Source organism: Silene latifolia, chromosome X, assembly GCF_048544455.1.
Source record: "Silene latifolia isolate original U9 population chromosome X, ASM4854445v1, whole genome shotgun sequence".
Lineage (NCBI taxonomy): Eukaryota > Viridiplantae > Streptophyta > Magnoliopsida > Caryophyllales > Caryophyllaceae > Silene > Silene latifolia.
In genome coordinates, this window is record NC_133537.1 from 99,206,474 (window position 1) to 99,228,743 (window position 22,270).

Sequence of the window (22,270 nt, forward strand, 5' to 3'; positions counted from 1 at the left end):
CTTACTCGATCGAGTAAGTGAGTCTTACGGGTTATTTTAGCCGGGTTTTGTTAATAACGCGTGAATAGTATAAAAGGATTCCGTCATCTTTCTTAATCAGTTTTCACTTTTCTAAAAATCTTTCAAGAGAGGAAAAGAGTTACGTCGTTCTCATTCTTCGCGTTATTGGCAAATCCTAAGGGCTAGAGTCGTCGGATCGTTGAGTTCTTTACGCCGTTGAGACTGTCGCATTGTGGGTAAGATACTAGTATAGTTTTATATCGTTTCATTGATTTTAGTTGAAACCCTAATTGGGTAATTTGGGAGTTTTGGGGAGTATTGTTGATGTTAGATTGTGATTTTATGATTGTGTGTTTATAGGAGGTGATTTCGTTGAAGGACGATTATGATTAGCTGATTGTGACGATCTTGGGATGGCTTATTCCAGGTAGGGTTTCCCTACTCATTATTGGCTACATAATGTGTTGGTGATTGTTGTTGTGATTGTTGATTAATTATAATATTGGTTTGGTTTTGGTGATTGATGTTAGTATATTGTTGATTGGTTGTGTAACTGCCTGTGATCTTCGGGGTGTGTCCCTGGCTGAGTGGAGTCACTTGCTGTTGGAATATGTGTCCTCCGACAATAATGCGATCACGACTGTTGATCATGATGATCACATGTTTAAGTCTCGTTTTAAAGAATACAATTGGGAAGTAATTTTTACTGTCAACTGATCAACATATATCGGTAATGATTGGTCGACTAGAGTTTGACATTTTATCGTCGTGCATGACGGTGGTGATCGATTGATCCCCTAGGTCATACCTATAGGGCAACACTCTTAATTGACCATTTAATTAATCGTATAACGTTACGAGTTAATTAAATTACTTGAAAAATTGACGGACGATTTTGGAAGTTATATTTACGTATTTCATTGAAATGTGATTAAATGAGATACGGTCTGAGTAATTGAATCGTATTATTACTCGGATGAAATAATTGTTTAAGGTAACAATTGAATTTGAATGAATTATTATAAATACAATTTATTGTGATTTATAATTGGTAAAATATTTTTGTACAAGTAATTATGAATTACTAAGTCGATTTTTGTATATGACGTATTTTTACTAATACGTTGATTTTTAATATGTTAAAAATACATAACAAATTTATGTGACATATGACATGTGACATAAGACAAATTGACAAAAATAAAATGGATCCCACATTATCCAATGTGCCGAAAATGGGAGGAGTTTTAAGCTAAATATTGTGTTTATATTATTAGTGGTAAACATAATGATTACTTGCCTAAGTAGCCATACAACCCTAGTTTACCTTGTGAAGATAAACAAGTGCATGCATTGGCTCCCTCACCCCCTTAGCCCACCCGGTTTTGAGAGAGGAAAACCACTTGGTTTTTCCTCTTAATTTTACCTAATATACAATAATGTTATTGTATTATTCATTCATATTTTTTCACTCATCTAAAATAAGAATTCTAGAGAGATAATAAGCTTCCTTCTTCCTCTCCCATAAACCGAAAATATTAAGTGTTATATAATATTTTTGGGTCATTTTCTACAAGATTAATATTGTACTAGTTCTTATAATATTAATTTTAATTAAGAGTAAGCCTTGGGTATTAAGCTTTGGGAGAGATCCTACACTTGGATCTTAGTTTTTCCATTAAAGAAAAGCTCAAGAACAAGAGAGAAACGTGATCTCTCTTGTGCCCTTTAAACCGAAAATCACAATGTAAGAATAATGTTTCTTCCTTATTTTGTTTTAATGTGTGCATGCATAAGATCAATCATTAATTTTATGACAAATTAAATTAAAACATATATGAATATGTAAGTATATAGATCTACTTTTCCTTCACTTGCGGGAGTGGCTTCATGTCCTTGATTCGCCTTCTGTGGAACCCGCCACAGAAGGGATGTGCACATTAATGAACATGGGTTTATCGCTCGAAGGAGATGAGCGGGGCTTAGGTGGGAACGACTGCGGTCTCCCACTGGCGGCGAGGATTACTTGTTGCGATGGGTACTCTGGCAGGGCTATACACTTCGGTGTGTAGTCAGATGTGTGGAGAGGAGATGGAGTTGTGGAGATTGTGTTGTGTTGGTTGACTTGTTTGTAATACTGTTTCTTTGCAGCTGTTTATTTTATGTAATCTGTACTGACCCCGTTTAAATGTTTTAAAAACTGTGGTGGTCCATTCGGGGGTGGTGAGCAGTTATTGAGCAGGTATGGTTGATGCGCATGGGATAGCTGGGTTGAGTCATCACGAGCTGTTTTAGAAGTCTTTCGCTGTGTCGAACGTTGTTCTTTGGCTAGATGGTTTAACATTTGAGAACCTTTGTATATTCCTTTTATCAGTTTCGGATTTGGTTGTATCGCTTTAAACTTTATTACTATTAAAGTACGTTTCGTTTTTGTCTATTTGATTATCATTGCCTCGGGTAACCGAGATGGTGGCGTTCTCATACCTTAAATGGTCCTGGTAAGGCACTCGGAGTATGGGGGTGTCACACAAACAAACAAATATATACAATATATATAATTCTACACTACAAAGGAAAGAACATGTTTTTGAATTTTTAAAATTTTAACATTTTTTTTTTGAAATAAGGTAAGGGTTAGATGTTAGAATTCCCCATCCCCACACTTAGAATGGACATTGTCCCCAATGGACAAAACAATAGGGAATTATGCAAATGAATGATCTGATATGATGCATGATTCTATACTAAATGCAAACTATATGTGACATATTTACATGTGATGAGTATATACAAGTGATGCAAACTAAGCTATGCTATATGATGCATGCATTCTATTGTTCGGAGAGCTAATTTAAATTAACTCGGGTTGCTTATGAATGAACTTCCCCAAACCGAACAAAACACTATTTCTAGTGCAAAAAGAGGGAAGTTTATGTTGGAGTATGTGTCCTGAACAATAGTGCGATCACATTATTGAAACTCATAATAAGAATACGTAAAGGGATGATTCATTTTATAAGTCAAGGTCAACATTAATCCATAATGATTGGCTGACTAGAGTTTGACATTACTGTCGTTTATACGGTGGTGATCAGTTGATCCCGTAAGGTCACACCTAAAGGACGATTCCCTTAATAGATAAAATTAATTAATTGTATATTGATACAGATTAATTAATTCTCTAAAATTGAACAATTCACGTATGTGAGTCAGAATATGAATCTTATTGTAATTCGATTAAATTCGATTCATTTTAGTAATTAAGATGTTATATTACTAAAATATTGTTTATGAAACAATTAAATTAAGAATGAACGGTTAATTATAATTACATTATGTTGTAGATTATATTAACATGAACCATTTTATTTACTTGTAATTGTGAATTACTAGTCAATTGTTGTATATAATTAAATTAATATATGTAATGATATTTAATTGTAAAATATGCATCAATATTATTAATAACATGTTACATGTCACATGTCATATGTCACACATTATATGAAAAAATGACAAATTGACAAACATAAAATGGACTCCACATTACAAAAGGGGCGCCGGTTTTAGGGTAGTATAGGATTAAATGGTTAATTGATTTTAATTGTTAAAAACATAATGATTAACATCCTATAATAGACTACACCGTAGTTTATATGGAAAAGAACAATGGTAAAAGTAGATGGGCATGCATTGGCTCACTAATCTTCTCCCTCCCAACCGGTTTTCACTCCCCCTTTCAAAAATAAGAATTATTCTTATTCATTTTTCAATTCATTCATACATTTTTCAACTACTTACTCTTCTCATTTTCTTTAAAAATAAGTTTGAGAAAATTATTGTTCAAAGATCTAATTTAAAGATTACAATAGTAGTAATAAGAAATAATATTAGATCATTTTTAAGGTCAACTACTAAACTAATCTAGTTAATTATTTAGTACTTTTAAGGGGGTTGTCTTTGTGCAATTGAAAGGAGGTTCTCACAATATTGAGACAAGGAGGATCATCCATTTATTTTGAGCTCAATAACAAGTAAGAAAGGTGTCCTTGCTTGTGCCATATAAACCGTTTTTTTTTTCTCAATGTAAGGAACATATTTCTTAATCTTTGTTTTATTAATGTTGTGCATGCTATAAGATCAACATCTATATTTATGAGTAATTAGATATAAAATTAAAGAGTTTAATTTGAGGGTTTTAGAATCCTTTCAAGTGGTATCATGAGCTTTGGTTCTTGCATGCATAATCGGCTTAGTTTTTCCGACTAAATTAAAACTAGTAATTTGTGATTTATATGACTATGTCACGAAAGTTTTTTCATGTCATACATTCTTGTCCTAAAAATTATTTTAGGTCATTTTGATGATTTATGGTAATATTTTGGCTCATTTTAATGATTTTTAGTAATTTTATTACATTTAAATGTATAAAATGGTAATAAAAATGCTAAAAATAGTTAAAATTTGTTTCTGACCTTGAATTTTTTATATGACCTCACATGCACATTTTACTTATTGTATGTAAAATTTAGTATAAATTTGATTTATTTTACATGATTTATGATTTTTATGAGATAAAAATGACATAAATGGAGGTAAAATGGTTAAAATTAGTTAAACTTCGAAACAAGCTATGAAATTTTAATATGTTGTCACATGCACATTTTACTCATTGTGTGTAAATAAAATTTTAGATGAAATTGATTCATTTTGCATGATTTATGAATTTTTAGTGTAAAAATGACATAAATAGTGACTATTTTAACATAAATAGCTAAAACAAATTAAATGGCATGAGAAAATTATTTTTAGGTTGCATTATTATCCCAAAAATCAGGTATAAAGTTATAATATTGATTAGATTAATTTTCATATGTTTTAGATGTTTTATTTGATAAAACCGATTAATTGCAACTATATTTTTCTGGAAATAAATTCGAAAATTTTAACCTTGTTTTTTGACATTATGAGTGTCATGGAATTATTTCAGAATGTTAAAAAATTTAAAATTCAAAATTTTAAATTATAGTAATCTAATTTGGGTTTATTCATAAAAGGTTATGATATTAAGGTAAAAAATGAGCATAATTGATAAATCAAGTTAAATTATTGTCAAAAATTGAGTAATGACTAATTTTTGAGTCCTAAAAGGTTGGGATAATTAACTTGGACTAAAATTAGAATTTAGTATTATTTTGTGTAATTTTAATAAGTTAAAATTGCGAATACCTATGAAACTGGTTTATATATACGATATAAGTTTAATAGGGCGATTTGGCACATAATTTGACATGTTAGTTACATATTATAATGCTGCATATTTCATTGATGAATTTCATATTTTATTTACATAATTTAGAATTATGTAATTTTATCTTAGTATGGCCTTAGTTTAATCGATATTACCCGTAATGTAAGGGAATATTGATTCGGTTGTAAGTTATTGTGATCTCGTATCACTTTTATTTTATTTTATTAGATTTTAATTTTACAAATGTATAATAGGAAGTACAATGTACATTTTATTATTTAACTATTTGTAATCCCGGAGTTTCCTAAAGACGGTGCCATTCGGAAAGGAGTTCCGATCGAGACGGTGTCTATCCTTGGGAGGCGTGCCAAATGAAGATTCAAGGGACCAAAAGAGTTGGTTTCCGAATATGTAATAGAATATAAGATTTTCTATTTTAAGAAAGGCCATGCTAGGAAATTTACTTTATTTTATTTGCTTGCTTTATATGTTTGCATGTATTGCCAAATCGCCATAACTACACATGCATATTTAATCGTTTTATCAACTATTGTCAATTATAATTATTGAGCATTCATCGACTTAGTTCACTCTAAGATGATAGATAATAAATCGACAAGACCTCTCACATATTTAAAATTGAGATTAGCCTTACCAAATAATACGAGTCATGAATCCCTTTGACATTTGGGGTAGATTCGGTTCCCCGGGGTACTTTCATTTATCATTGGGTAAGTGGGGTAATAAAACGTTATTACACGCCAAATTTGGTTGGACTCAACGGGATATAAAGACTAGTCTTATGTTCCGGGGCTAAAGATGGAATTTATGAAATACATCGACCGAGAATTCTATAGTAGAATCAATTAAAGAGTTAATTCACCAAATTTATGCAAATATGAGATGTATCGGTTTCCTGTGCCCATGTTTGTGTAAAGATGGATATCAGAATCATTTATATAATTTAGGTGCGAGGTCATTATATAAATGTATATATTATTATAAACCTTGTTAAAATGTTTGCAAGTAAAACGATAAACGTTAATTATTTCCTTCATCTCCGTTTTGTAGTCATCTTGATATACCACTATGGATGCATCTTGTTAGTTATTTCCTTCGACGATATATGCTCACTTCACAACCTTGGTACGACTAGAGAAATTCACTTTGGCGTTGGTTTCGATGGAAGCTTAACTTTATTACCACTTCCTCACCTCCCATCAAACCTAGCAACTTAGTGGAGAAGTGTTGCGAAGACAACCTCACTAATACCATGGGATCCTTGTCTTTGGAAGAAAGGAAAAATCATAAAGCTAGTGGGAGTTTTGGCAAAATGCTTTTCGTTAAGAAGAGAATGTACGAAAGAAGGAAGAAAAGGAAAAGGTCAAAATCGAACCATTAGGATATAATGACTAGTGGGACTACCAAAAATAGATGCCTTTATTGTCATGGCAAGGGCCATTGGGTGAAAGATTGCCCCATCTTTTGGGGAGTTAGCAACGTTAACATTTCTTCCGAAATCTTTGTTATCGAAATAAATTTTACTTCCACCTCAACATGGGTATTGGATACAGGATGTGGTTCTCACCTTTGTAATCATTTACAGGGGCTTAGAGACGTGGAAAATCTAACAAGGGAGATGTATCTCCGACTTGGAAATGGAGCTAGGTTAGCCGCCACATCAAGAGGGACTTATGTACTTGTTTCAGCTAATGGCTTTGAGTTGTACTTACATAATTGGTATTTTGAACCTTCTTTATCCAAGAACATCATTTCCGTTGCCATGTATGACATGGAGGGATTTTCTTTTTCTATTAAGAACAAATGTTGTGTAATTTGAAGAAATGACTTGGCCATAGGCCAAGGCACTTCAATTAATGGCATTTATGTTCTTGAAACTTCTAGCTCAAGCAAAGATATCTATAACATGCAATCAAAAAGACTCAAAACAAGTGACCCAAATATATCATACATTTGGCATTGTCGATTAGGTCACATAAATGAAAAACGCATTAAAAGACTAGTGTCGACTGGTGTAATTAAATCATTTGATTTTCAATCATTTGGTGTATGCGAATCATGTCTTCTAGGAAAAATGACCCGTGCCCCCTTTAGTAGTAAAGGCTCACGAACAAGTGATTTATTGGGTCTAATACATACCGATGTATGTGGACCAATGACTATCACTGCTAGAGAAAATTATGACTATTTCATCACTTTTACCGATGACTTAAGTAGATATGGGTATGTCTACTTAATCAAATTTAAAAGTGAAGTTTTCGTTAAATTCAAGGAATTTCAAAACGAAGTAGACAACCAATTGAACAAAAAGATTAAAGCACTTCGATCCGATCGTGGTGGTGAATATCTTTGTAATGAATTTGATTCACACTTGAAGGGATGTGGCATTGTGTCACAACTCACTCCACCTGGTACGCTACAACTTAATGGTGTTGCCGAGAGGAGAAATCGAGCCTTACTTGATATAGTTTGATCTATGATGAGTCATTCTGATTTACCTGATTCTCTTTGGGGATTTACTCTTCAATCGGCTGTTCACTCACTTAATTGTAGCCCAACTAAAGCAACCGAGAAGACTCCATATGAGATGTGGAAAGGGTAGGTCCCTAATTTGTCTTACCTTAAGATTTCGGGTTGTGATGCTCATGTCAAAGTTAAGACTGATAATAAGCTAGCTCCAAGATCTCAAAAGTGTACATTTGAGGTTATCCAAAGGAAATATATGGCTTTTACTTCTACATCCGTCACGAAAACAAAGTGTTTGCGGCTCGTGAGGCTATCTTCTTAGAAAATGAGTTTATTTCTGGAAGACAGAGTGGGAGAAAATTTAAACTTGATGAAGTTCAAGAGCCACTAACGGAAGAGAGGACGCAAAAAAATGTTCCTTCCTCGTCTAACCCGGACGTTGTTCCTTCCGAACCTAGGAGGTCAGGGAGAGTCAGTCGCCAACCTGATAAATACATAGGTATTATCGAGGAAGATGGAAACTAAGACGTGTTACTTTTAGAAAGTGACGAACCTGCAACCTACGAAGTTGCAATCTTTAGTCCAAATTCAAATTTATGGCAAGAAGCCATCCAATACAAAATAAATTCTATGAATGAAAATCATGTCTGGGACTTGGTTGATTTGCCTCAAGGTGTAAAACCTCCCCAATACAAATGGATCTTTAAGATAAAGAATGGCATAGAAGGATATGATGATGTCTACAAAGCAAGGTTAGTGGCAAAAGGTTTCACCCAAATTCATGGTTTACACTATGATGAAACTTTTGCCCTCGTGGCCATGCTTAGATCTATTCAGATCATGTTAGCGATTGCCGCATTTCATGATTATGAAATATGGCAAATGGATGTCAAAACCGCCTTCCTAAATGGGTATTTAGAGGAGGAAGTGTACTTGTTGTAACCGGAGGGTTTTGTAAATCCGAAAAATCCTAACAAGGTATGCAAGCTTAAGTGATCCATTTATGGTCTTAAGAAAGCATCAAGAAGTTGGAACCATCGTTTCAATCATGTGATATAATAGAATGGTTTCACCCGAAGTGTCGAGGAACCATGTTTATACATGAAAATCAGTGGGAGCAGTGTCGTCTTCCTTATCTTGTATGTGGATGACATACTACTCATTGGAAACGATGTACCTATGCTTACCTCGGTCAAGGGGTGGTTGGGAAATCATTTCCAGATGAAAGATTTAGGAGAAGAACAACGCATATTAGGTATCCGAATCTATAGAGATAGATCGAAAAGGATATTGGCATTGAGTCAAGAATCTTATGTTGATAAGATTCTTCGACGTTTCTAGATGGAAAATTCCAAAAGGGGTTTGATTCCAATGGGCAGTGGAATTACCTTAAGCAAGTCTCAGTCACCCACTGAGCTTGAAGATGTTGAACGCATGAAATTGATCCCTTATGCTTCCGATGTTGGATCAATCATGTATGCCATGATATGCACTCGTCCCGATGTTTCATATGCTTTAAGCATGACAAGTAGATATCAAGCCAAACCAAGTGAGAGTCACTAGGTCGCCATCAAGAATATCCTTAAGCACATGAGATGGACTAAGGATTTATTATTGGTGTTTGGAGGTGATACCGAGCTAAGTGTGAAGGGTTACACTGACTCGAGCTTCCAAACAACAGGGATGATTTGAAGTCCCAGGCTGGCTTTGTTTTTATGATCAATGGTGGTGCCGTTAGTTGGAGAAGTTTTAAAGAACCAGTTGTTGCGGATTCTACAACAGAGGCTGAGTACATTGCAGCATCTGAAGCTGCCAAGGAAGCTGTATGGATTAGGCAATTCTTAGAAGGACTAAGGGTAGTACCTTCCGCCAAAGATCCTATCACATTTTATTGTGATAATAGAGCGGCCATCTTTCAAGCTAAAGAACCCAAGTCTAGCAACAAGTCTAGACATGTACCCAGAAAATTCCATATGATTAGGGATTACATTGAAAGGAAGGAAATAGAGATTTGTAAGGTTGGGACAGATGATAATATTGCTAATCCTCTAATCAAGATTCTACCTCAGGCTACGCATGACCGACATGTAGCTTCCATGGGTCTTAAGCGTATGCCTAATTTGTATTAGATTATAAGATATGAAGTAATGATATTGTATTGATTATTCATATATGATAATCACATTTATCGTTTGAGTTTCTTTTTTAAACTCTTTTATTTTATATTATTCTATTACTTTGTTTTATCCAAATAGGTTGTTGAGACAATATTGAACCCTAGTAAAGTGAACTGGATTAACATAGTAATTGCCCCTAGTTACTTATATGAGGTGACGTCTCTAAGTGACTAGATTGTGAGTCGATTGATGGCAAGTTCAAGTGCCATAGGGTCATAAGAGATGACTAGTCGATCACATAGACAAACTGTAAGAGACACTTTGTCGGGCTGTGACCCCTTATAGAGTTCTGGTAATTGATATAGCCCGGTCGTGGCGAGAGCTATTATAGTATTATTTTGAGTCAATTCTTTCACTAAAGACTATTCGCCCAAGTTGGCACAGTTTCTGAGTGACTTTGAATTATGCTCTACGATTTTCGTAAATGAGGTCTACTGGGCATCTTTTGGGTCATGATCAGCTATGGCTAAACAAAGGGAATAGTGCATTAGGAATTGTCCGCCCCCTTGTCAGGGTTATTTAATAATCTCAGGGCCACTCTAGGAGTAGTGAACTCGAAATGCGTGGCCACGCTCGGAAAGTATCTAACGTAGATAATTCCAGTCAGACAGTTACTCTCCAGATCGAGGAAACCACTCTTGATATGATCACTTAGCTTGCATGAACGACCTGCAAGACACCTTGCATTGAGTGGGAGATAGTAATAGGACAAGAGAATTGGTGACGCACACTTGTCTCGGACAAGTGGGAGATAGTTGGAGTATGTGTCCTTAACAATAGTGCGATCACATTATTGAAACTCATAATAAGAATACGTAAAGGGATGATTCATTTTATAAGTCAACTGGTCAACATTAATCGGTAATGATTGGCTGGCTAGAGTTTGACATTACTGTCGTTTATACGGTGGTGATCAGTTGATCCCTTAAGGTCACACCTAAAGGACGATTCCCTTAATAGATAAAACTAATTAATTGTATATTGACATAGATTAATTAATACCTTAAAATTGAACAATTTACGTATGTAAGTAAGAATATGAATCTTATTGTAATTCGATTAAATTCGATTATTTTTAGTAATTAAGATGTTATATTACTAAAATATTATTTATGAAAAAATTAAATTAAGAATGAACGGTTAATTATAATTACAATATGTTGTAGATTATATTAACATGAACCATTTTATTTACTTGTAATTACGAATTACTAGTCAATTGTTGTATATAATTAAATTAATATATGTAATGATACTTAATTTTTTAAATATGCATCAATATTATTAATAACATGTTACATGTCACATGTCACACATTATATGAAAAATTGACAAATTGACAAAAATAAAATGGACTCCACATTAAAAAAGGGGCACCGGTTTTAGGGTAGTATAGGATTAAATGGTTAATTATTTTTAATTGTTAAAAACATAATGATTAACATCCTATAATAGACTACACCTTAGTTTATATGGAAAAGAACAATGGTAAAAGTAGATTGGCATGCATTGGCTCACTAATCCTCTCCCTCCCAACCGGTTTTCACTCCCCCTTTCAATAATAAGAATTGTTCTTATTCATTTTTCAATTCATTCTTACATTTTTCAACTACTTACTCTTCTCATTTACTCTTCTCATTTTTCAAATTTGTGCTCAATACTATTCATTCTTATTGGGCACAAATTTTTATTTTTCCTGTGGGGATCATAGACAGAATAAAAGCTCTGTGCAGGAAGTTCTTGTGGGATGGCGCAGAAAATTATTCCAAAGCTCCTCTTGTAGCCTGGAGTACCATTTGGAAAGGGAAGGATAAGGGTGGTCTGGGTATGGTTGATAGTAAACAATGGAATGTTGCTGCTGTAGGTAGGCTAGTTTGGTGGCTATTGGGCAAAAAAGACCATCTTTGGATACAATGGATTGATAAAGTATATCTGAAAGGCAGATGCTGGAAGGACTATATACCTACTACTGAAAGTTCATGGGCTTGGAGGAAAGTTTGTAAGGTGAAGGAGAAAATGAAGGCTGCGTATGTAAATGATAAGTGGATGGGGGGGGGGGGGGGGAGATGGTGAGTACACTATAGCTAGTGATTATGAATGGCTCACTAGGAATGAAGATCAAAAAGTTCCCTGGGCTAAGATTGTTTGGAACCATCTCAATGTTCCTAAACATTGTTTTATAATCTGGTTAATAAAGCAGTAAAGGCTCCTTACCCTTGATAGACTTAACAGGATAAGGGTTACCAGTCAGACCATGTGCTATCTGTGTGGAGTGCACCCTGAAAATCGTCAACATCTTTTTCAGGATTGTTACTAGTCTAGGAACTGTTACAACAAATTGAATGTGTGGTTGGACATACAAGTGAGAACTATGGTGAGTTCAGAACAAGTGTTGAGGATACGAAGACTGTCAGGATTCATCAGGTTATTATTGAGTGCTTTGGTTGTGGCTACTCAGTATCATATTTGGCAGGCCAGGAATGTGTGCAGAAATGACCAGTACGTAATTAGACCCGAGAAGCTAATTGAAGCTGTCAAGGAGGACTTAAAGCTGAGATTGATGCACTGCCAGATAGGGCAGATAAAAAGAGAGGATACTGTTTGGTGTACTGGTAGAGGTCTTATGTGAAAGGAACATTAGTAGAGAGGAATTTGGATTGATGACGTGTCTGTATGCTTTAGTATTAATGAGCTGTATCAGGCTTGAGGTCTGTATTCAGGTTGGTGATGCCCATTGGGCCTATTTTAATACTACTTACATTTCCACCAAAAGTTTGAGAAAATTATTGTTCAAAGATCTAATTTAAAGATTACTATAGTGGTAATAAGAAATAATATTAGATCATTTTTAAGGTCAACAACTAAACTAATCAAGTTAATTATTTAGTAGTTTTAAGGGGGTTGTCTTAGTACAATTGAAAGGAGGTTCTGACAATATTGAGACAAGGAGGATCATCCATTTATTTTGAGCTCGAGAACAAGTAAGAAAGGTGTTCTTGCTTGTGCCCTATAAACCGTTTTTTTTCTCAATGTAAGGAACATATTTCTTAATCTTTGTTTTATTAATGTTGTGCATGCATAAGTGTTAGGTTCACATACCTCTATTAGACTCTTCTAATGGTGATTTAATTAACATTTTAATATGAGTTATTTAGATCTAATGCATGCATAACTAAATAAGAAATAAAATGAGAAAACAATGGTTCTTACATTGTTGTATAGCACGAAATGGGCACAAGTAAGGTCTCCTACCTTAACTTGTTCTTGAACTATGATAAATATTAGGATGATCCTCCAAGACTGTATATTAGAGCCCTCCTTTTGATTGCACCAAAGATTTAACCCAAAAATTACTACTAATGTTAACTAGATATTATGTAGTAATGTACCCTTAATTATTACTAATAATACTAATACTACTACACTAGTAGTATATCACAAATATTAGTATTTGAGTGGTTTTTGAGGTTTTTGCATGTGAGGATGAGATGAGCCTTTTAGAGAGAATAAGTATAAGGAAAAAGAGAACAACAAAGAGTTCTTCTCTACCCTTGAAAGTTCCAGCCATTGTGCTCTTTATAGAGCATTTTGGTCTTCTCAAAAATCATATGCAAATCCTTTATTGGTAGTATCATATTAGGTAGAGGCAACATCATATCACAAGTGGTGTTTGTGTCATAAGATTTTTAGACAAAATAGAAGACTTAGGACAAGTGTCTTATCTCCTCCAAAATCCGGTGCCTATGCTTTATTTTGGTCCATTTTTGTCTTATAATATTTGTCCCATAAATGCTTATAAGTCTTATGTTTAATTATATTACATAATTAAATATTTATTTGATCATACAAAAATTATGTCACAAATTAATAAACATATATTCACTCAACTTATTTCGTAATATTTTACCATTATATCAACATATAATGGGTCCCATTATAGCTAGTTAGTTAAATTTACAACCTATTGTAAATGTAAATAACTAATTACCTCTACCTCGAAATATTTATAAAACCACAACATAATTTTGGGTATTAAAAGAAATGATGGGGAGTGGACATACGATATGGAGGAAGTGGGAGCTTTATTTTAGCGCACATTTATGGATTTATACAAAGCCTCAGATCCTAATGGGCCTTTGAATGTTCTACACAATGCGTCTTCTGAGTTGGAGGGGGCAGATAACTTGTTTCATGATGTGCTTAAACCTCTGAGATCCCGTGTCTCAAATGATGATGCTGACAGATTGATTCTTCCTTTCACCGCTAAGGAAATGCGAAGGGCTGTATTTCAGATGGGCCCACTAAAATCACCCGGACCGGATGGAATACCGGTTGTTTTCTATCAAAAATGTTGGCATCTTATTAAGAAGGATTTCATTGCTCTGGTGCCAAAGAAGGAAAACCCAGAGGAAGTGCCGGATTACCGACCTATTAGTTTATGCAATGTGTTCATGCGTATTGTGACGAAGTGTATTACTAATAGGCTGGTTAAGATTATGGGATACTTGGTGGGGGGAAAGCCAAAATGCTTTTATTAAGGGACAGAACATTACTGATAATATCCTTCTGGCTCATGAAGCAATTCATAAGATTAATTCTTATAAAGTGGGGAACAGTGGGATCTATGCTTTTAAGGCTGATATGAGCAAGGCTTATGATAGAATTCGATGGGATTTTCTTCAAGCTGTCCTTTATCACTTGGGCTTCCCTGAGAAAACTGTCACCCTAATTATGAATTGTGTCTCCACTGTCTCTTATGAAATCTTGTTAAACGGCTCTCCTCTTCAGCAGTTTAAGCCAAATTGTGGTCTACGTCAAGGGGATCCTCTCTCTCCTTATCTTTTTCTCCTTTGTATGGAAGTGTTATCGAGTAATGTCACATATGCACAACTAGAGGGGCGCCTAGAGGGAGTCCGTCTTTCTCACAATGTTACACCATTAACACATCTATTCTTTGCTGATGACTCGGTTTTTTTCCTGCATGATAAGAATAACTCAGTCAAGCATCTTAAACATGTGCTTGATAGTTACTGCAAGGCATCGGGACAAGTTCTAAATGAAGGTAAATCAGGTATTATCTTTAGTCCCAATATGAAGCTCAGAAATATCCGGCTGTGCTTAAAGACGCTTAGGATCGGAATAACAAGGAAATAGGAAAGTACCTAGGTTTGCCTACGGAATTCCAGTCGTCGAAGAAAGATATCTTCAAAGGCCTGATTGAAAGTGTTTTAAAGCGAAACTCATCTTGGAAAAGCATCTTTCTCTCACCAGCTAGGCGATTAACTCTAATCCTTTCTGTCCTATCAAGTTTAGCAACTTACTTTCTATCGGTATTCCGAATACCGGTAAGTGTGACTAAGAAGATTAATTCTCTCTTGTCGCACTTTTGGTGGGCGGGTTGCAGGTTAGGTAAATCCCTTCATTGGTGTAGTTGGATGTTTACTAGTCTCCCAAAGAGTGATGGAGGCCTGGGTATACGGAATATTGAGTGCCTTAATCAGGCAATGCTTGCTAAACATGCGTGGAGGTTAGTATCTGATGAAAACTCTCTTTTTTGTCGTACTTTCAGGGAAAAAATTTTAGGTGGCCCACTTTCTATTTGTGGGTCTGCTCGTAGGGTGACTGGGGGGGGGGTATCTTGGGGCACCAGAAGTATTATTCATGGGTTAGGTTTTATATTGGGTAATATCGCTTGGAGACCAGGGAGAGAGTCTAACCTGAATGTTTGGAGTACCAGGTGGGTTGATGGGGGGATTCCGGACCCGAAAGATGACTTGCTTAATCCGAGCTTTCATTTCTTAAAATATCTTCGTGTCAAGGGCTTATGTCTCAACTCTAGGGGATGGAATGAAGACTTCATGAAGTTGGTGTGTAGTGAAGAGAGTGCTAATAAAATCCTTGCCATTCCCTTAAGGTGCCAACAAGGGGTTGATGAAATCTATTGGCCATTCACTATTAGTGGTGAGTATTCGGTTAAAAATGGGTATGGCATTATCTTTAGGGAACTCTTTGATAATAAAGGATCTAGTAAGGACAAGAAGAGGCTTGATCACAGAGGACGCTTATTTTGTAAGAAAAGATAATGGACTTTGCCTGGGCCGCAGATGTGGAAAATTCTGGTGTGGAAGATTCTTACTAATTCCCTCCCTATAGGGTGTGAATTCGCCAAAAGAAAGTTAGATTGGGAGCCGTTCTGTTGTTTATGTAATACGGGTAGGAAGAATCTAGAATCTTTGGATCACTTGTTCAGAGATTGCGAGATAGTCTCTAGGCTTTGGGCTGGTTCGACTCGGGGCATCAAGACTGACTAGGCACATAACACCAACATAGGAGAGTAGGTGATTAACTGGATTTTCTATTTAGAAAAATTGGAGGGTGGCGAAGATAGGATTCTGACATTCTTGGCCACCTTATCCTCTATATGGAGCGCCTGAAACAATCGCGTTTTCAAAGGTGAATTACTTATTCCCAAAGTTTTTTATGCTCAATGTAACCAGCTGGTTAGCCTGGCATCCAGTAGGGCGAAGGATGTGCAAGACTTGTTGATTGACTCAACTTTGGAGGGCCAGTCCAGGGTTGGTGAGGTGCACAGTTTGAGGGAGGGACTTCCTTTCTCCTGGATTGGCGATTCTAGTGCTTGCAGATTGACGACTATCCATGTTGATGCGAGTTGGGAGTTGTCACGCAAGGCAGCGGTGGGATGGGTGGTTTTTGACGATGCGGGGGTTATTTGTTTTGAAGGGAAAGCTTGTTGCTTGGCGGAATCTCCTCTACAAGCGGAGGCACGTGGGATTTTAATGGCTTTGGAATGGGCCTTTGGTCAAAATATCCTTCACCTGGACTTGGTTTCGGACTTTCTGCAATTACTTCTTCAATGGGCAGGACTGGAGAGAGCCCAATTCCAAATCACAGGGATTTTGGATGACATCTCCCGGTTATCTACTACTTTCCATTGCCTGTGTTTTCGTTATGTCTGCAAGAAGCGTAATGAAGATGCACACCGACTGGCAAGGAGGGTGCTGGCTTCTCATTAGGAATCTTTCTTTCTGGCTGCCAAAAAAAAAAAAAAAAAAACAAAATCCAACTCATATAAATAAGGGATTAATTAATCTGTATCGAATACAATTCATTAATTATTTATTGGGGTGTCATCCTATAGGTGTGACCTTAAGGGATCAACTGATCATCACCGTCAATACGACAGTAACGTCAAACTCTAGTCAGCCAATCGTTACTGATAAATGTTGATCAGTTGACTATATAATTTACCATCCCTTTCATATTCTTAGATTGAGATTTAAACATGTGATCGCACTATTGTTGAGGACACATACTCCAACAATCTCCCACTTGTCCGAGACAAGTGTGCGTCACCAATTCTCTTATCCTATTACAATCTCCCACTCAATGCAAGCGGTCTTGCAGGTTATACTCACATTTGATCATATCTTGAGTGGTTTCCTCGATTTGGAGAGTAACTGTCTGAACGGAATTATCTACCGTATATAACTTCCGAGCGTGGCCACACATTTTCAGTTCACTACTCCTCGAGTGGCCCTGAGATTTCAAATAACCCTGAAAAGGGGGTGGACAATTCCTATCGCACTATTCTCTTCGAATAGCCACAGCTCATCATGACCCAAAATATGCCCATTTGACCTCAGTTACGAAAGTCGTAGAGCATAAAAATAATGTCACTCAGAAATTGTGCCACCTTGGGCGAACAGTCTCTAGTCAAAGAATCGACTCATAAGAATACTATAGTAGCTCTCGCCACGACCAGGCTTTATGAATTTTCAAAACTCTATAAGCGGTCACTGCTCGACAGAGTGTCCCATACAGTCTGTCTATGTGATCGAGTAGTCATCCCATATGACCCTATGACATTTGAACTTGCCATCAATCGCATCACACTCTAGTCACTTCGAGACGTCACCTCCTATAACTAACCAGGGGCACATACTATGTCAATCCAGTTCACTTCAATGGGGTTCAATATTGTCTCAACAACCCATTTGGATATAAAAAAGTAATGAATGAGTTTAAAGAAACTCAAACGATTAATGCGATTATCATATATGAATAGTCAATACACTATTACAACTTCATATCTTATAATCTATAGTGTACATTTTACACTAGTTAAATTGCAATAAAAGCTTGGTAAGTGGATATACCATGTATCCGTACATTCCAACTTTATGAATTGCTATTTCCTCCTATTCAATGTCATTTCTAATGACATGAATTTATCTAAGTAGATCTCTAGTCTTCTTACTAGACTTGGGCTCTTGTACTTGGAAGATGCTCCCACTGTTATTATATAACTTGTGATAAAGTTTTTGGTAGAGGGATCTATTCTCATTCCCTACGTTGACCATCTTATCACAATATACTTAGATTCTGTTTGTAGAACTTGCAATAGTTGAAACTAAAACATTTCTCTAATCTCTTACTCTTAAGTCAATAAAATCAGCCTAGGATTTCGATAAATCCCAATAGGTTTGGAAACCAGAGTTTGTGTAACCCTTCAACACACAACTTAGTATATCATCCAAACATAAGAACAAGTCCTCAATTCTCCTCAAGAACTTTAAAGGATGTTCTTTAAGGCTTTCAAAAGATCTTCATTCGAATTAATTTATTATTGACTTATTATACTCCAAGAATATGATTCATCACGACATGTGCATATAATAGCATACATGATCATTCTAATGGCGGAAACATTAGAAATCGATTGCATATGATCAACAACTTATTTAGGTTCAGTGAATGATTATGACTCTATCATAATAATTCCACTTTCATCAATATGAATAACTTACTCAACCTCGTCGATGTTCAAGATATGAAAGAACTTATCATCAAAAGGCTCTCGACTCTATGCCAATATTCTCTCAAATTTAATCACATAGAAACAGAAATCTAAAATACATTGCACCTTTTCCTAGTATCCCAATCACTCTCTCACATAGGAGAGCATTGGTACATTATTCTCAATAAGTAATATGTTATCAACATATAAGACATGGAAAAAATAATTCTGGCTCCCACTTAACTTCATGTATAAACACGATTCTTCAACAATGTGAATGAAACCATTCTCAATTATCACATGAACGAAAAGTATGATTATTACAATCCTTTGATGCTTGGTTAAGACCATTTTAGGATCGCTTAAGTAAGCTTTGCATAGTATTTTAGGATTCTTAGATCTCCATCTAAGGTTTTGTGTTCCGTACACATCCTTCTTTAAATTCCCATTTTAGAAAAGCGAATTTTTAATATCATTTGTCATTCTTCATCAAAATGAAATGTGGCAATTCCTAACATGATTTATCTTGATTAATATCTTCATGTTTATCAATGCTTTTTAGATACTCTAAAGCACTATTTACTTTAAGGAGACCATCGCCTCAAAGTAAATCTACTCTTGAGATTTTAATGCTTTGGCTATGGACTACTCGCAATTGATCATTCAAGAGGTCATAATTCCATTACTTTCGAAAAGTAACATATTAACAATAAGACATGAGTACTTTAATCCCACTCTATTTCAATAGATTATAGTTCCATTTACTTTAAAAAAGCAACACATTAACTATAAGACATTTGTGACGATCTACTATAAGACATGTTTGTGACGATATACTCCCACTCTATCTCTTAGAAATACTTCTATCTTCTTAAGAGATAGCTTTGTGAGTTACAAACATATATGGTGAAGTAATAGAAGTTTGTCTAGACTGACGTGTTAGCTCACAAAAGACCAGCTCTATTATGGCAGCTTGATTCATGTAATATGCGTGTCTGATCCATGTCATTTGTTAAATAGACTTGCTATTTTAGGTATCTCCAGGTTGACCCTTCGTTTAAAATAATGTGTCCGATTTGGATTGCAAATCCCCAAAAGTGAGTTCGACAACTCAATCCGACTCATATTAGTTTGATCTTATAGGTAGTGACACAAGGTCATAATCCATAAGAGAGAATCAAATTCATTACTTAGATATTCGCCACCACGATCGGATCGTAATGCTTTAATTCTTTTGTCCAATTGGTTCTCTACTTAATTTAGAAATTCTTTAAATTTCTCAAATGCTTCACTTTTATATTTGATTTAAGTAAACATACCCATATCTACTTAAATCATCGGTAAAAGTGATGAAGTAGTCATAATATCTCCTTGCGGTGATGTTCATTAGACCACATACATCGATATGCATTGGTCCCAACAAATCACATGCTCATGTCCTTTTAACACTAAAGGGAGTACGAATCATTTTGCAGAGGAAACAAGATTCGCATATTCCATATGATTGAAAATCAAATGGTTCAATAAATCCAGTCGACAGTAGCCTTTTAATGCGTTTCTTATTTACGTGACCTAATCGAAAAAGCTAAATGTACAAATCATTTGGATCACTTGTTATGAGTCTTTTGGATTGTATGTTATAGATATCTTTGCTTGGGTTTAAAGATTCAAGAACATAAATGCCATTAATTGAAGTGCCTTGGCCTATGGCCAAGTTATTCTCAGAAATTTCACAACAATTATTCTTAATAGCAAAAGCAAATCCTTCCATGTTTAACATGGCAACGGAAACGATGTTCTTTGATAAAGAAGGTACAAAATAACAATTATGTAAGTACAACTCAAAGCCATTAGCTAAAAAAAATACATAAGTCCCCCTTGAAGTGGCGGCTACCCTAGCTCCATTTCCTAGTCGCAGATCTACACCATCCTTATTTAGCTTTTCCATATTTCCAAGCCCTTGTAACTGCTTACAAAGGTGAGAACCACAACCGGTATCCAATACCCACGTTGAGGTGGAAGTATTATTTATATCAATAATAAAGATTTCGGAAGAAATATTACCAAGTGGAGTGACAAGTCCAACATTGATATCTTCCAAATATTTTGTAATACTCAGGAATTGTAGGAACGTTGTTGACCGATCTTGTTGACCAAACAGACCTTAGGGATGATTGGGTGAGGGATCAGACTGGTAATAGGGGGTGTATAGGTTAGTTACTCGACCTAGCGGAGGCCACTCGGCCGAGTATCACCAATACTCGACCGAGTGGAGTCTACTCGGCCGAGTATTCCTATACTCGACCGAGTATGGCTGCTGTCGACGCGCTATTATAAATGCGAGTTCGCGAGATTCATTTCTAATTTCTCATTTCCTCGACAGTTTCTCTTTCTCTAACCCTAGAACATCTCCCTACTCTATCACTCCATAGCCTTATACCAAAAAGGGATTAGCTTAAAACCCTACCATGGGAATGTCGGAATTCGTGGAGCAAGGAGGACGTGGGTGGTGGTTATTTATGTCGTCACCAATGTGCAAGGTTAGGTAAGTTGCTGCCTTGTGTCCTTTTGATTGATTCTTTGAGTATAGTCGTGTAATAGGACATGGTTATTATTGTTAGGGTGCTTATTGGAGTCGTGCGCGGCTGTAGTTGGAAGTCTTTCATGCTTAGCGATGAGGTAGGATTTCCTACTCAGTCTACTGTTAATTGATTTGAGATTTTGATTGTATTGTGATTCATGGTTATCCGCTGATCATCGGAGTATGGTGGTTGTGGTAATGATGGCGTTGTCATGTGTGGTGCGATCTTTGTGGTTGGGATTGTGGTGGAGTCACTTGCGGGAGTGGCTTCACACCTAGTTCGCCCTCCGTGGAACCCGCCACGGGAGGGGATGTGCACATTAAGGGACGGGGGATCGTTAGTCGCTCGTTGAGGAGCTGGACTAGGTGGGGATGGGCTGCGGTCACCCACTGGCGGCGAGGATTACCTGTTGCGATGGGTAATCTGGCAGGGCTACACACTTCGTGTGTAGTCGGTGTGTGTAAGAGGTGGTGAGTTTGGGATAGTGGATGATCAGCTATTTACTTTATTGTCTTATCTCATATTTGATTAGTCAGTACTGACCCCGTGTTGTTTTGTGGTATCTGCGGTGATCCATTCGGGGATGGTGAGCAGTTGGTTTAGCAGGTATTGTTGATTACTGCTGCTGGGATTGGAGGGATCGAGTCATCACGCTACTGGTCTAGAGTTGTAGAATCACAAGTGTTGAAATTGAACTTTATTCTAGAGACTTGAATAAAATGGTATTGTGACAGATATTTTATTAATGTAATATTGCCCTTGTATTGTCTAATTTGATCTACTTCCTCGGGAAACCGAGATGGTGACACCGTCATACACTGGAATGGTCCTTGGTAAGGCGTTCTGGTGTGCGGGGGTGTTACAAAGTGGTATCAGAGCCGACGATTTTGGAACCTGAACTAACGAAATTAATGAACATAGGGTGTCAATTAAAATGAACCTGGTGTATGTACGT